This window comes from Equus przewalskii, chromosome X (genome assembly GCF_037783145.1).
Source record: "Equus przewalskii isolate Varuska chromosome X, EquPr2, whole genome shotgun sequence".
Lineage (NCBI taxonomy): Eukaryota > Metazoa > Chordata > Mammalia > Perissodactyla > Equidae > Equus > Equus przewalskii.
This window is the reverse complement of record NC_091863.1, coordinates 65,594,050-65,612,123: the sequence shown is the minus strand read 5'-3', so window position 1 is coordinate 65,612,123 and position 18,074 is coordinate 65,594,050. Positions and strand designations below refer to the sequence as shown.

General features: G+C 35.1%; 1 protein-coding gene across 4 annotated transcripts in view; it reads right to left on the bottom strand.

Moving 5' to 3' along the window:
- Positions 1-18,074, bottom strand: part of LOC103566226 (uncharacterized) — a 396,238-nt gene that overhangs the window by 282,067 nt on the left and 96,097 nt on the right. The window lies entirely within an intron of this gene.

Here is an 18,074-nt window from a genome sequence, read left to right as displayed (position 1 = left end):
AAGCTAAATGCCATGACACATAAAATTCATTGCAAATTTCCAAGGAGACCTTTAGCAAGCCTAAGAACTGATTAAAATTTCACAGTCAATCAGCATGCCCCTTCAAAGCGAGACTATCAATTAAAGGCAGAAAGCTCATTCTCAATATCTGACAGAATCTTCCACGTTTTAAAACCATCTGTATTTTGCTATACTTTCTCACAGACATAGTGGTGATGTTCAAATTTCTGCCAGGGATGAATTTTATGATTGCGTACTAAGCTATCAATCTGAACATTTGTGGCTTTCAAGCTGATTTATATGCCATACACACCCACACTTTGGGTAACAAAGTTTCCATTTTTATCCCATGTCACTTTGTCCCATCAGAGCTCGCTATTAACAGTATTGATCTGCAAGTTTTGGTCACAGTATTATTCTTAAATATTGTTTATGTATGAATATGTGCATGCATGTGCTTGTATAAATTTTAAATTTATTTTCCCAGATGTATGAGTAATTTATATAGTCATGACCCCACTGTATATTTATTAGGATTGAAATAAGTCATCAAGATTAGTCTGTGTTTTGTTTATTAAAAAAGTGATTGGAGATTACTTTTTTTAGTTTAAGAAGCTACAAGAACCACTGTCATAATAATAACTAACATTTCCCACTATTCTAAGCACTTTTCACGTATTAACTCAATTCTCACAACCATCACATGATGTAGGAACTAATATTATCCCTACTTTACAGATATAAAACTGACTCAAGGAGAAGCAAGTCACTTAACAACATGCAAGCAAGTAAGTGGCTGAGTCAGGATTTAAATTTAAGAAGTCTAACTTCAGATCTCATGTTCTTCATTACTGTGCTATATTACTTCTCATAATAATTGAGATGGCCTAAGATTGGAAATGGCTTCTACGACACCCACAAAATATCTTCTAGAATGGCATGCTTGAAGATATGAGACACTGAAACTGACCACAACCTCAGAGTAACCAAAATGCAGCCAGCTATCCACATCTGTGAACTTTTTGAAAGATTATAATCCATCCGTACAACTCACTATTCCTTAATTTTACTCATTTGTTCAGAACATATTTAACAAATGCTTTCTACGTGCATAGACATTGTTAGAAATTGTGAGGGATAGGAAGAAACACAACACAATCCCTGCATTTAAAGAGCTTACAATTTGGTTTTAGGCAACTAAAAATAAACACACACACAAAGTAAATAAAATGTATGTCACACTAAAAGAAATATGCCCAAGAGTTAAGTGAATGAGAAATATTGTAGGCATTAGTTAATCAGAGAGGTGAGAGATCAGATGAATTTGAGTGACTGGACAATGTTTTCACACACATGTCCTACCCAATGAAATTGCAACCCAGTATTTCCTACCACTATGAGCAGCATGTAATTCGGCTTCACCAATCAATGCTTTGTTTTTCTGCAATCTACCATACATAATGTGAATGGTTTAATACAATACTAGTTTGAGTCTTATTTGGATTCTTATTTATACATCTTATTTAATATCTTAAAGAGGACATGCATACATGTCCTATTCTTCTTTTTTTTTTTAAAGATTGACACCTGGGCTAACAACTGTTGCCAATCTTTTTTTTTTTTCTGCTTTATCTCCCCAAATGCCCCCTGTACACAGTTGTATATCTTAGTTGCAGGTCCTTCTAGTTGTGGGATGTGGGACGCCGCCTCATCGTGGCCTGACGAGCGGTGCCATGTCCGCGCCCAGGATCCGAACCCTGGGCCACGGCAGCTGAGCGCGCAAACTTTACCACTCGGCCACAGAGCCGGCCCCTACATGTCCTCTTCTATCTGGAAGAGGACAGAAAAAATACTGAGAAGAACTCAGGGAAAAAAATCTACATATTCCTGAATTGTATTAGTTAGAAATTAGCTAATTAAATTATTTAAACCAATAACACTCCTGAAAATTAAAGAGCAGGACCTACAGCCAAAAGCATTTCAAATTTTCTGAAACTCAACATTAAGAAAATTCTACCTATCTATGTTTCATAAGGAATTGGTATATACTTGAAATATGAAAAAAAAAAAAAAGACCAAAAAAGACCTCAAATGTATTTCAGAAGTTCTTCATTTATGGAATTTAAAGGAACAGATGATTGTTAGCATTTTAGCTGAGCTTCTTCAAATTAGCAAGGCATAAAAACTGTAAATGTAAAGGCTCTAAAAGTAAAAACTGAGATGAAGCCTAGACATACTACTATGAGCAAACTACAAAATTAGAATCCAGAGATAGCCAGGAATTTCAAATGTACAAAACAAACCTGGCACCAACAGAAAACTGTCATTTTGATTTGCTGTTACAGAACAACAGTTGTACATAAGAAAGATGTTAAATAAGTTCAATAGAACTTATTTTAAAACATAGTAAAACAATGGTAGAAATAAACTGGCTTGAAGGAAAACATATGGTATGAAATTCCAAAACTAAATGAGCAAGCTATAGTAAAACTACCTAAATATTGAGAATTATATTCAAAATGGCTATTCAAAATTACACACAAAGTCAAATCTAAATATTATCTTTTTAATGAGACTATGAACATAGATAATTTAAAGTAAATGCATAATACACATCTTACATATATTTGAAATTTCAAGGGGGCATGTTAATTTGTCTGTGTATGTATACATGTGCATATTTCAGCAGGTATGTTTCCCAATTTTTAAATGGCTTATGTTGATATTTAAATTACCAAATGTCGGGGCTGGCCCCGTGGCCGAGTGGTTAAGTTCGCGCGCTCCGCTGCAGGCGGCCCAGTGTTTCGTTGGTTTGAATCCTGGGCGCGGACATGGCACTGCTCATCAAACCACGCTGAGGCAGCGTCCCATATGCCACAACTAGAAGGACCCACAACGAAGAATATACAACTATGTACTGGGGGGCTTTGGGGAGAAAAAGGAAAAAATAAAATCTTTAAGAAAAAAATAAATAAATAAATTACCAAATGTCTACTACTTGCATACTACTTTGTTAAGAGTGTAATATCAGTGAATGGTAGCTACATATTCCGCAATGCATGTAGTGGAGTGTTTAATAAAATTTGTAATAAAGATGTTTCTAAGAATGCTACTTGCTTACTACACAGCAATCAGTGTTATATCAGTTAATGGAAGTTATACATATTCTGCAACACATATAGAATGGTGTTTAAGAACACTTCTAATAAAGATGGTTGGAAGAACACTACATGCATACTACTTAGAGAAGAGTGCATTATCAGTTAATGGTAGTTATACACATTCTGCAATGCATGGAGTGAAGTGTGAAGAACACTTGTAATAAAGATGTTTCTAATAATGCTAAAAGATAATAAGTTATCAAATGTCAAATGATGATGTGGGGGTAGGGAAGTTGATTTAAAATGTTTATATAAACAAGTCACAAAGTGGATGAGGGACCAAAATATTATACATTGAAAATGCCACTGAAAACAAAAACTTTTTGATATCCAACATTTTTGCTGCCTAGAAGAGACCCCTTTGCCTGAACATGAGCCATTTACAAAACATATCCTAGCTAAAACTGTGAAATAAGAAAAGCTGGTCTTGGGGCCTTGGTACTTTCTTTCAACATCCACTGCTGTCAGCTGTACAATTATACACTGCCACCCAATACTTCAGCTCGCACCTGGCCAAACACATATTACTTCACTGCTTAACACATTTTGAGACATTATATGATGTGTTTTCTATTATCTTTTCATAGAAACACAGGGTATTATAATGAGAAAACGTTTTAATCTAACACATACCTAACATTTACTTGTTTTCTACTTAAAAAAAAAGACAAAAGTATAAACTAGCCCAGAAAAAATAAACTTAGAAGGAAGTTTAAAAACAGGGAAAAATACATACACACATTCTGAAAAATGCAGGTGTTAAAGTTTTAAATGAGTCAAAAATAATAAAATATTTTTAGATATTGGTGAAAATCATGTGTGAAGATGCAATATTTAAAATAACTGAAGTAATTATACAAAATTGATGAATATCAGGGGAGAAACCCACTCTTGCTTGTTTGGAGGTATTCAGAGCGAGGTTTCTTCATGATCCTTAATTTGCTTGGTACCTGAAATCAGATTATTTTGATTGTACCTAGTTAGAGGTCCTTCATAGGGTTCTTTCCTAAACTGAACATTAAACTAAAAACTACAAACCAGTTTTAACATTTTAGGTCTTGTAAAAAAATAAACAAAAAACAAAACAAAGCAAAGAATCCCAAAGGAAAAACTAAAATTGTGTCCTAGGTTAAAATATTTATATCATTCTCTCAAAACTCAATACCACAACTGATGCAAAAAAAAATGTGCTTCCTGAACACACTGGGGGAAATTACTACAGACTGGGATAGCAATCAGACCCATGTTGTTTACTGCCTGAAATATTGAATGGAATATGTGTGGATTTCATTTTTAAAGCATACCAAATAAAGTACAAGTTATTTAAAAATTTAAAATAAGATTTGAACCTATGAAAGGACACAAAAGTTCTAGATCATAACATAATCCATATATTGCATATATATGCATAATTATATCTATTCCATATAATGTGTAATCCATATAATGCACAATACAAGTGGTACATGCAATGGTTATGAGTAAAAGACTAAAACCAAGCTGTCTCAGTTCAAATCCAGGCCCTGACATTTACTAGTTGCATGATTTCCGGAAAGTCACTTCATCTTTCTAAACTCCAACTTCCTAATGTTTAAAATTAAAGTAAAGATGGCACCACGCCCATAGTTGTTGTTAGTACTGAACAAGATAATGGAAGTAAAGTGGTCTTAGCACAGTGCATAATATATAATAAACAAGCAATGAACTGGTTGCATCATTATTCCTGATGATAGGTTGGGTGGCAAGGAGATACAACTGACCTAAATGACTCCATGAATAGCTCAAGAGGACCCCTTAATAAATAGGACTGGAATGAAATCCACTTTACTGATCCTCATCTTAATTCCTACTTCTTCCCAAACTCCCCTCAGGGAAGTCTGAGAAGTTTGATGACAAGAATGCTAGAATGTTGGGAAGTGAGAAGGTAAGTAAAATACCGTATTCAAAGAATCCATAGATAATTCCCCACCTAAATCAGTGTTTTCATAATCCCTGTTTCCTGCTCCTGTCCCACTCCAGAAAAATAGTAAAACAAAACAAAATGTCTACCTTATCCTCCACCCATATAATCCTTTACCTCCCCCAAATCACAGAAGAAAGTTCAGGGGTTAGAAATGGTTGCATAAATTTTAACTTTGAATTTTTGACTTTCTTTTTGGGGAGGATGATGGGTTGTAGCTTTTAGATCTTATGATTAAACAACACTTTAGAATCCATTTCCATTAGAAATTCATTCAACAAACCAGAAAACAGATGGAATGTAAATAAAATAGGTCTCAGATCAATGGCAGAACTAAATCTTTAAATAGAGCAAATTAACTTGAACCAGGTTTTACCATTACCAAGCAGTTAAATAAATCAGCAATGTAACCACTTGTGCTTATAAACTCATACTTTCCTTTTATCAGGCTCTGAAACTCCTGATAATTTACATGTTCTATATAAGCTACACTCTTTTACTTTGGGAGATATCACTTGATAATGAATTACAATCCATGTATGCAGATATTACTGAAAAAAACTGTAGGACTGATATATCTTTTCATACAAAGCAGGAGTGAAGTCTGTATAACACTGTCTAGTGACTGTAGCAGTTGTCTGAAGTTCCTCTCACTGTTTTCTGATAGCTGCCTTCTAGACTCTTATTCAGTCTAAAACCTTTGCTCTGTAGTAGGGATAGCAAATACATGGCATTTGTCCTTCTACTTCTCAACTCCATTCCCATGTCAGATATAATTAATTGATCACCACACTCTTCTTAAGCTAAGATTCAACCATAGATTCTTTTTCGATACACTGTTTTAGACAGCCAGCAGCCACTAACCAATCAATAGATACTAACACGTTGAAAACTCTCTGCTATACTTGATTTAAAGAAAAGCTCTTTTCCTTATTTTAGCACACCAATCTAGTTGGCCATCGGCAGGCTTCTCAGCTGCCTAAACAGCAAAGCATTTCTTTTCATTCCCTCTTTATGATTGTACCGCCTAAATTTACAATCATTATCTACATATCTAGCCTATAATAGTAATGCTTCATTAAGAATTGCCTCAGTGTTCTGATTCATTTCCCTCCCTTGGTCAAAAGCCTTCAATGGCTCTCCACTCTACAAAGTAACACCTAAATTGGATTTCAAGGTCTTTCATAATCTGGCTCCATTTCAAATTATTCCAATTCAGAAACCATCTTTTCAAATAAACCAAAGTATTTACATTCCTGCACACATTCTGAATTTTCCCTTGTCTGTGCATTTATTATGCTATGTCCCACACCTACAATTTTCCCCATGACTTCTCACTTAAAATCCTACATCTCCTTTTAAATATCATTTTCTTCTGTGTTTTTTCTCACTCCCTTCATTTTCATCTTCCTTATGTTGTACTTATTTGCTGATATATGTTATTTCCCTATTAGTCTGAAAGGCAATGGAAATTATGGAGTATGCCTAAGTCATCTTTGCATTCTTCTTGGCTCCTAGAACAAGTTCCAGAACACAGTAGATAACTCTCACAAATGGAAGTCAAATGCAAATTAATACTGCATCACTGACTCAGTGGGTCTCAACCAGACACATTCCCCAATTCCCCCTGTGTAGTATGGAAATGGATAGGGGGTATCTTTGGTTATCAAAACAACTGGAGAGCCCTACTGGTATTTAGTGGGGAGGAGTCAGGCAAGCTAATAATCCTGCATTTGGGGGGGCAGTCCTTCACAAGCAAGATTATGCCTTCATCTGCACCCACATCTCCCCACAAATATCAATAATATCCCTCTTGAGAAACATTGGCTATGTTCTTGGACAGCTGGATGGTAATTTTGTCCTAAAAATCAAGCGTTTCATAGGAACCAAAGGTTAACACAAATGTGACATTATTGGTAGCAATAGGAACTATCCAACTTAAAATCAACTGAAGCCATGAGCCTGTCTGAACAGATGCTACACATTTGCCTTCAGTAGACATTATTGTATTGATGAACAAATCAGCATACATGGATTCACCACCTACCTTGTTGTGTTAAGTACTGTATGAACCACTGAGGAGGCATGCAGGGACAAACAAAAGACTGTCCCCAAGGAACAGAGAAAAGTTTCAAGAAGGATAGCCTGTCCACTGAAAGTCTAACAATAATAACAATGCACCAGCAGACATCAAGTCCTAGATCAAACAAAATATTTGTAAACAGTAGATCTCTCTAACCTTGTATATTATTGAGACACCTATACTATAACCTTAGGGGGAATCTTTTGACATGTAACCCATTGAAGGTCAAGAGAGAGAACTTTTTCACACACATTTTGCTTTTTTTTTTGTTTTCAGAAAAAATCTCAAACCATTTTGAAAAACATTAGACTCTAACAGTATATAGGTAGTAATTGCCCATCTTATGAAGGTGAATTACAATGTTCTTTCAGAATGTTATTTAGAGTACTGAAATAGCACTTTGTGTCTGAAACCAGGTTAGTTTCACTGGTCTCAAGTTGGCAATATGAAATTGCCAGTACACACATTAGCTCTGTTATAAGCCACTTACACCAACAATTTCTATCCCACCTGTCACTGTGGAATCTAGGAATTCTACAAGAAAATTGCCCACTATATTTGCCTGAGGTGCAGTAGGAAGAACTAAGATGTCTATCAGGATGTTCTCAATACAGTCTGACAGGCTCTCAATACAGTCTAACCGGCCCACAAAGTACCATACCTAAAAGGGAAATCCATTATCCTGGCTTCAATGTCACAAATGTTAATAACTTATTCTCAATTTCTGTTCTGTAGGGTTTATATATTCCCATAAAGAAGATAAGTTCATAGTTTTCTCACAACTAAAATTCATTCTAATGTTAAAATTTTTATATACTGAAAAAAATTATGCCTCTAAATATTTTCAAGAGAAAATAGGAAAACAACTCTTTTAAAAATATCTTGAATGCAGATGCCATGGCAAATGTCCTTAATTTCTGTCTAACACATCAGCACATTTAACCTACTCCTGACTCTAACACATAGGCACAGATAGCACTCTAATCCCATTTTAGCCCACAGTTTTTATTCTTTCACTAATTAAGTAACCAAGTAAGAATTTTGACTTTTTTTGTTTTGTTTCAATTCTTTTCACTTTTTGCATTGGCCCTTAGCTGAAGATGATAAATATAGGAAATGAAGTAAACAACCTTGCAGATTATTATGAAGTATTTTTGCCATCCTAAAAGCCAAACAGAAGCACAAGGTCACAACATATGGTTTTGCATTTGTACAAAGATGACCAGGTTAGGCAGCAAACAGGGATTAAAATTCAGCTGCACTCTGCCTTTAAAGCTATGGGCCCTGATGTGAGACTATATTCCCTTTGGAGGAAATGGTCCCTTTTTCTTCACATAAAGGCACAATCAGCGCTCTAAACTGTGCTCCCAAAGGGCTTATGTCTGCTCAGAGGGAGAGCCTTTTTATCCTAATTTGCTGCCCAGGGGGGCAACTTGTAATTCACACAGAGATTCCCTCTAGGCTACCAGTGCTCTGCAGAGAGGAGCCTCCCTCTAATATTGAGCTGTTGATACTGCAATTAACACTCATCATACACATTCTTTAGCTGTAACCTGTTAGTTTTAGTTTCATCTCTCCATGTTTTATCTACCCAGTTCATATGCACTGTGACTAGAGTTGTGATTTATATACTTTATGGCATTCCCCCACAGCACCTAGCATTGTACACCACTAGTACTTAATAACTATCTGTTTATTGATTAAAAGCACTAAATTTAAATTTATGCCACAGACCAGAAGAGGGGCATAGGAAGAGGAAGTTCAACTATCACACCTTGAATAACTACAACTCTAGCAAAAGTTTACTTCTAGTTTCTTGACTTTTTAAATGTGTTTTTACTTGTATGTGAGATGATGCTAGAGTTTCTTCTCAACTGAGTGAGCTTCAAATCTCCATCTATTTGGGGGATGGCTATTCGGAATTAAGTACTGCAAAAGCATTTCAAGTCTCTCAATGGAATGAATTGTGCCCTCAGTGATTCACTTATCTTGGTGTGTAGATAACTCTATTTAAACACTAAATCTTAACAAAGAACATTGCAAAATAGAAAACACACAGGAATCTTAAAGGGAAATGTTTACATTTAAAAAGAAAATATGGATTTCTGGTTCAAGATGGCAACATAGGAGGATCCTGTAGTCACCTCCTCCCATGGACACGCTGAATCTACAGCTAGACATAGAAAAATTTCTCTGAAATAAAAACCACCAAAACTAGCTGAAGAACTCTTACACACTGGAAAAATGAGGGAAAAAACCCACGTTAAAGTGGGCAGGAGAGGCTGGGACACAATCTTACCATAAACCCCAACCCTGGTGCAATGACCAACAATTTGGAGGAAACTCACAACTTCAAGCTTCTCCCTAATGAGCAAAGGGTTTGAACCCAACATCTAGCACCCAAACATTTAAGACCTGCACCCGAGAGACAAGCATCCCAAACATCTAGCTTTGAAAACCAACGGAGTTTGTATTCAGGAGATCCACAAGGTTATAGAAAACTAAGAAACAGTTCTTAAAGGGCTTTCACGGACTCACCCACTCTAAGACCCAGCACAGAGGCAGCCAACTGACAGACATGTGCTCAGACTCTCTGTGAAAGAGGCTTATTTGCTTATTTTAAAGCATCAGACTTAGAGGCAGGCATCTAATTTAAAACACATCTAGAAGCCTACTAAAATACTCTCCTCTCCAGGGATGGAGGCCAGCTGGCGCCATCTTTGTGCTGTTACTTTAAATGTAAATGGACTAAATTCTCCAATCAAAAGACATAGAGTGGCTGAATAGATAAAAACACAAGACTCATCTATATGCTGCCTCAAAGAGACTCACTTCAGATGTAAGGACACACACAGACTGAAAGTGAAGGGTTGGACAGTGATATTTTATGTAAATGGTAACCAAAAGAAAGCTGGGGTAGCTATAGCTATATCAGACAAAATACACTTTAAGACAAAGGCTGTAATTACAGAAAAAGAAGGTCATTATATAAGGATAAAGGGGTCAAACCAACAAGATGATATAACATTTGTAAATATTTATGCACCCAACATAGGAACATCTAAATATATAAAGGAAATATTAACAGACATAAGGGTACAAATAAACAGCAGTACAATAACAGCAGGAGACATTAATACCCTGATGTCATCAATGGATAGATCATATGGACAGTAAATCAACAAGGAAACATTGGCCTTAAACAACACATTAGACCCAGATGGGCTTAACAGAGACAGACAGAACATTCCATCCAAAAGCAACAGAAGACACATTCTTCCCAAGCACAAATGGGACATTATCCAGGATAGATTATATGTTAGGCCACAAAATAAGCCTTAATAAGTTTAGAAGACTGAAATCATATCAAGCATCTTTTCTGACCACAGTGGTATGAAACTAGAAATCAACTAAAGGAGAAAACTGGAAAATTCACAAATATGTGGAGATTAAATAATAGGTGATGGAACAACAAATGAGTCAAAGAAGAAATCAAAAGAAAAAATTTTTTAAAAAGTATAATGTTATCAGTCATAATTCCAGCTATTATTTTAAAATGTCATATGCCCCAGAACAACCACATTTCCTGGCAAAATGAACTCTCATCAGATCTTTAACCACAGCCATTCAAAGTCTTTCAGTCATCCACAGATAGTTTTGGTTTTATTCCGAGGCTTCTCTGAAAGCACTTGTAATCAGCTACAAGGTAGAGTGCTTCATCTTCAACAAAAATGGTTGAAGAAGGTCTTGGAGACCCATGGAAAGGATTATGCCAGGTAACTCTGGAATACAGGCTTCTGGTGGCATTGTTTAAATAACTTTGAGATCATACCACTGGACTGAGTCAAGATTTCCAGAGTTTTAGTGGAAAATCTAATTAGTTCATCAAACTGCTAATCCAAGATCAAGCACAACAAGAATTAATTACATAGGACTGAATGAACTGATAAGGGCTGATTACAACTTTTGTTTGGGATATTATTGATTCTTTACTGTTCTATTTTCTCAATTTAAGGAACCTCTTTTTCTTCTTCTTTAAACTATCTATAATTCAAAAATTTACTACATTATACTTTTGTGAACAGAAATGAAACATCTTCTTTCTCCTGCCTGATCCCTTCAAGAATGCGGAAACTCTTATTGAGTAGTCTCATTTTCATGGAAATATAATTATTTTCATAAGTTCAATGAGAATTTTTCCTCCTTGTAACAGGACATAATTGGAAAGACTTATATAACCAAGACTTTGACCGATACGTCATATTTAAGAATTATGGGCATAGAATCAGTTATGACCAGACAGTTTTAAGGATGTAAGGTTGTCTTTATGGAACCAATGATTACAAAATTTTCTTGGGAAAACTGGCTTGGTACCTGGCTAACAGGGTGCCCAGATTTATAGGTGAGTAAGGAAGGTCATTCCCTGGCAGGCTTAGGAACCTTAGGATACTTTGAGTACTGAGAGAAGAAAGGATTTCACTCAAATCTATAGGTACTGCAGATGAAGTCTAGTGGTGAATTCTCGGCTTCATTTTCTAGCTTCAAGACACTTGATGTAGTCTATACAGAAGGCGAAATATAATGATGTACACCTGAAGTTTATATGTTATAAACAATGTTACCTCAATTAAATAAATAAATAGATAGATAAAATTTTTTTAAAAGTCCAATTTAAGATTCTTTATGAAAACTTCAAGTAAAGTAAACTTAAAAAGGCCCATGTGGTCAATCACCATTCTTCCTGCACTTATGTAAATCACCAGGCCAAATCTAATGAGACCAGGATTATTCTGTAAACAAGAATAATCTTACTTTTATTATCTTTGATCATAGTGGGTAGATGAGGTGACTATGAAGAGAAATTTTATCTTTCAATAGAAAACTATAGCACAATCTTGCAGGTTATCAGACGCTAGTCCCATTCACTGTCTTTGATCTATATCGCACCTATTTGTAAACTAGATTTTTTTTGACTTACCTAATAAATTGGCCTGAATCTTGCCATCTTACATGTTTAGTCAATCCTTATCAAATTTTATAATTCTTACCAAATTCTAATGTTCTTCAATATTTGGCTATAACTCTCCAAACTATTATTTTCAATTTTTCTCTCACCCTCATGACTTGGTGACACTGAGAACTAAAACCTGACTGCTCAAATACTTACTGGGCCTCAAGGTTGTCTTATAGCTGGCCTTTCCCCCCAGGATCTAAGAAAGCCCTGAATACTGAGATCAGACAACTTGATATAAATTTCAAAAGACTCATCACCACAGAAGACCATACATGGGCAACCTACATGCCTATAGCTGTTGCTATGTAGGCCACTCAGGAAGTTCACTAGAACTCCTGCATCTTCCATGGTCTGCTCCATGAAATAACTGTGACTGTGGACAATCTTACTAAAATTTCCTTGATGTCTATGTTACCACCAAAACATTCAAACTGAAAACTGGGAAATCTATCAGGTTGCCACTGCCATCCTCACTGTAGCATCTAAAGATGGTTTGAGCCCAGTATCTAGAAATCTTCACAACTGGCTACACTCTGGACCCATAAACTGGGTTTAGGGTCTGCTCCAAACATTAATCTTTTTTTTCTTTTTATTTTCAAAAAACCCTCATCATTAAATGCCTGATTGCTTGCACCATACAGCAAGTATCCTATACTGTCACCAAGTCTCAATAGATGATGAACTTGTCTTTCATGAACAACAGGTGACTGAATGATAAATGGACTTATATTGAAAAGAGGAAATAATAGTGTCTCTTCTAATACTGTCTTTTCTTTCCTTGAACAAGAGGAGAGACTAACCAGGACTCCCTCCTTGATCAAACTTTAGTAAGGTTCCTCTGAGCCCTCTTTTGACTAGGCCTTGTCCTTATCCTTGTCTTTGGCAAGATCATCATAAGAATCAAAGTCAAAATTGGAGAAAATAGAATGTTCTGGTTATACAACTGAGAATATACAATGTTGGGACTTGCAAATAAAAGCTTTTACAAGGTATCTTTGTAGTAATCACAGCAGTAAACATACTCTAGGAGAGGAGTGAAGAGCACAATAGGTAACAAGACATGCACCACAACTTTTTTTATCATGTGTAAATAACTAGCTTTTGAACTTGATATGGGTTCATGTCATTTAACTGTGACAAATAATCCAAGATTACTCATCCCTACACTCTTAATCTCGCTTCTTTCTTAACAACTATAGTTTTTGGTAGACAGTAAAAGAGCACAGTGTCAAAGAAATGTGAGACTAAAAAGGGAAGTGTTACACAAATGTATTCACACAAATTACTTTGATTTATCCTTAAATATGAGAATAAAGTGAGAAGACTCAAAAGCCTCTAGCCTAAATTTTTAGGTGAAATCCAAAAAATAAACATAGCAGTTTTCCTTGAAGCATGGATTTTATATTAGAAGTTCAACTCTGTGAGGAATTAAACAATCAAAGATTTTTAGAACTGGACGGGATCCTAGCAAACCTCGTCACACAGCTACTGAGTGTCATTTTTAGGACTAGAGCTAGGGTATCCTAACTCTGGCCATGGATTTTTCCATTATGTAATATTATATTATAACTGGTTGGTATTAAACTAAACTCAAAAACTTCCATAAGCTTTCAAAAGCTCTCAGAAATTTAACAAATTAAAGAGGAATATCTGATAAGAATCCCTCTCACAAGATATAGAGCTAAAGAATAGGGAAATAAATACCAAACAGACTGGGAATTAGTCCCATGATGTCTAACCCTTAGCACGTGGGCAGAACCTTCAGCAGTAAAAAAGCAGCAGACTAAGAAAGGTTAAAATATTTTTTCACATTAATAATGCAAGCTTTTCATACAAATTTATGAGCACATATCAGTCTGATAGGTGTCAAATTAGGATCACCACTAAACAAAAAAAGAAAATATGTTGAAAATCAGGCCAATGCAAGCACTATTGATTTGTGAATCTGTGATTTTATTTATAAGCTTTCAAGAAATTATCTTATATAAAATCATTGCCTTTCTGCTCTTACACAGACTGAAGTTTAGAGTAGACACTGTCTTCAGAGCCCTCTCTCTCTTATTGTCCTGTAACGCCCTGGATTTCCTATAATGGCAACCTACCAGGCTACATAGTACTAAACTTTATTCTCATCTCCCTTATCTTCTCATTAAAATGGACCAGTCCCATTCTCTTCCATGAACAGGAAACAACCAGAGTGATCTTTCTAAAAGGCAAATCAGATTAGGTTATTCCCATGCCTAATACCTTTCAGTGTTTCCACCACTGAATCCAGGATAATATCAATTATGAGTGAGAGAATAATTAGGGGTTAGGCTTTCTCACAAGATTCTTTAGGTCATGTAACATTAAAATAGTTGCCTTTTCCACTAATCTAAGACTTGCTCCTTTCATGGGCTTTTAAATTCACAGACTACACTCTTGATAAATCCTATAACATTTCTACGACAAGCTATTTTCCTTCCTATGAAGTTAAGGGTCTTTCCTAATTTTCGGATTGAAAATCATTTTTAAATTTACAAGTGATTAATTTTACATTTCATTTTAACCTAGACTAATTTTCCCAAAGTCACAAATATTATGTCTATATCTAATAAATTGGTTATTTATAATTCTACAACCATGCCTATTGATAAAAGTATGAGTCAATGAAACAAATAATTGAAATGATACACATAAGCAATAACAGAATTAAAAATTATACAGAAATAAAGTCTATGCCTTTCTTTCTACTACTGTTACTACTGTGTAGTTGTTCTTTCCCAGCCTCAGTTTAATCTTAAGCAATACATAATAAAATTTGATAAAGTTATAAATTAAGGTGAACTTAGGGTTGTAAAAATAATAAACCATTCATGATTAAACAACACTAAAAATCTGAGCTTATTTGGAGAAATTTAGGCACTGAAGGAAATGAAAAGTTCATTTTTTAAAAAGCTCTCCTTTTCAAAGAGAAAATTTTATACAAAAAATGTAGGTAATCACTTTCTGAAGGTCAACCTATAGAAACCCTGAGTATGTTCAAGATCATCTTGTCCATGCTTCCAACTACATCTTGAAATGTATCCCCCAGTCTAAAAATATCTCTCCACCTCTCACCACATAGAACTTGAAAATAAATAGTTAATGTGTACTTAGGGTACTTCATGCATACTGAGTGAGGCTGAAAGCACTATATGCCACACAACATCAGAAAATGTTCAATTTCTGTTGTCCTTTCCTAAAAGAAATTGCTTGCTCTATGCTTTACTTTTCAACTGGTCAATAAATGGCTATCAAGTACTGAGGTAAATGCAAAATGTAATGCTAAATCCCTTCCCTTAAGGATACATAGATAGAGATATATAGATATAGATACAATAGGGGGCCAGCTACTGTTGCCTGTTGAACCTGAGGTAGCTCCACTTTCTTATGGGTAGAGATTGGGTGGAGAAAATGAGCTCCCAACCTCATGGCTGTACCTACTCTGAATTTTGCCTCTGAAACTCAAAGCTGAACGGGATGAGAAATGCTGCCCTTTCTGGTGACATATCCCTTGACTTGGAGCTGAAGGGAGAAGGAACTCAATCTTCATGGCCACGCCAGCCCACATGGATCTTCCATCACCCTGACCTGGACGGGGGGAGGCAGAGTGGGTCATGGCACAAGTGTCACAGACTTTCACTGCTCTTCCCAAGACTTAGTAGATTTTCCTCATTTGCTCTTTACCCTGAAGACAACTTCCAGATAATTTAAATGTTTTTGTTTTGTTTTACAATTTTCACTAGTTATGGCTGTTTCCCTGGGGAATGGGTCTGTGGAGCTCCTCACACTGCCCTTCCAGAAATGGAAGCTCCATAATATTTTACACAGTATCAGAAAATAATTTTAGCCATGATTTTCATAACTTTGAATAAGTGAATATTCACTTTTATGAATACGAGTATTTGTGAATAGGATATGAATAAAACTATTCACTTATGTAAATAATTTGTAATATAAATTTTTATTTCAGCATTACTACTCAAAGGTTACTCCAGAGTTTGCCCCTTGGACACATTTTACCTCTTTCCCCAAGAGGCATTTTGTCTTTTAGCCCGATATAAATACAGGAAATTTTAGAAAGTACGCCAATTAAATCCCCAGCAATATTTTCTAACTCTGAAATCTACCATAGAAACCATAATCTATTTCATGTACAAATTTGGCTGGCATTTTAATTCATGGTGTCATTCAGACAGGAGTAAATGTATTTGAAAACTCAAAAATAAATAAGGTGGAGGAGAGGGAAAGAAGGAAAAATGTCATCTTTCTTTGCACGTATAACAACAAAAATGTGTCCAGAAACTCAAGTTCTAGAAACATATTTTCTTAGGTAGAAAGCTCGCACTTTTTAAAGAATCAGTTAGCAAAGTGGAAAAAAAATATTTGACAATGAAGACTAAAAATATATCAATGAACGAGGACCATGATATATTCAAGAGAGAATTAGAGATTTAGCAGTTTTACATACTGACTATATTGGATTATGGAATCATTTGATATTAACAGGTATTTTGTTCCCTTGAACACACGCTAAGTTTGGACAAAAAAGCAGGAATATTTAAAATGATTATCTGGTATTGGCAGATAAGTGAACTCAGTGATACTAAATTCTTTTTCCATGTATTATTTCCTGAATTTTAGGCCTTCCTACTTTCACGTTTGACATTTTATTTTTTGTGGACCTAGTTTTCTACCTCTTCCCACTGGATCTACTGACTTCCTGGATAATTTCATTTGTTTTTCCTACCAGTAAACTTTCATTTTAATATATGCCATTTTGATAGAAGGTTCCATTTAAGGAAGCAACTTCTATATCTTGGCAGAGTATCCATAGTAGTGGGGCTTTACTAATTTCAAAGTCTCAAGAACTCCATTAAACAACAAAAATAAGCATAGAAACCCTTACATTTATGGTCACTTGATTTTTGACAAGGGTGCCAAGACAATTCAATGGGAAGAGAATATTTAATAGATGTTCCTGAAACAATTGGATATCCACATGCAAAATAATAAATATAGACCTCTACACCACATCATATACAAAAATTAACTCATAAGAGATCAGAGACCAAAATATAAGAGCTAAAACTATAAAACTTTTGGAAGAATACAGCAGTAAATCTTCATGACCTCAGATTAGGCCATGGTTTCTCATACATGGCACCAAAAGGACAGTGACAAAAGAAACAAAATAGATAAATTGGACTTTATCAAAATTAAAAGCTTGTGCTTCAAAAGAGACTATTAAAAAATTTTGAAAGACAAGCCACAGAGTGGGAGAAAATATTTTCAAATCATGTACCTGATAACAGGCTTGCATCTAGAAGATATACTCTTATAAGTCAACAATAAAAAGATAAGTAATCTAGGTTTTTTTAAAAAATGGACAAAAGACATGAATAGACATTTCTCCAAAGAAGATACACAAATGGCCAATAAGCACAAGAAAAAGTGATCAAAACGATTGGTCATTAGGAATGCAAATCAAACCTACAATGAGATATCACTTTACACCAGTAAGATAGCTATAATAAAAAAGATAATAATTAAATTATATAAACAAATAAACAAAATTCAATTAAATCTGACTTAGTTAAATCAACAAATGTTGACAAGAACGTGAAGTAATTGGAACCCTCATACACTGCTGTTCGGAATTTAAAATGGTGCAGCTACTTTGGAAAAAAGCTTGACAGGTCCTTAACAAGTTAAACAAAGAGCTACTATATGACCAAGCAGTACCACTACTAGATATATACACAAGAGAACTGAAAACACACATCCAAAGAAAAACTTGTGCAGTGTGTTTATAGCAGCATCATTGATAATAGC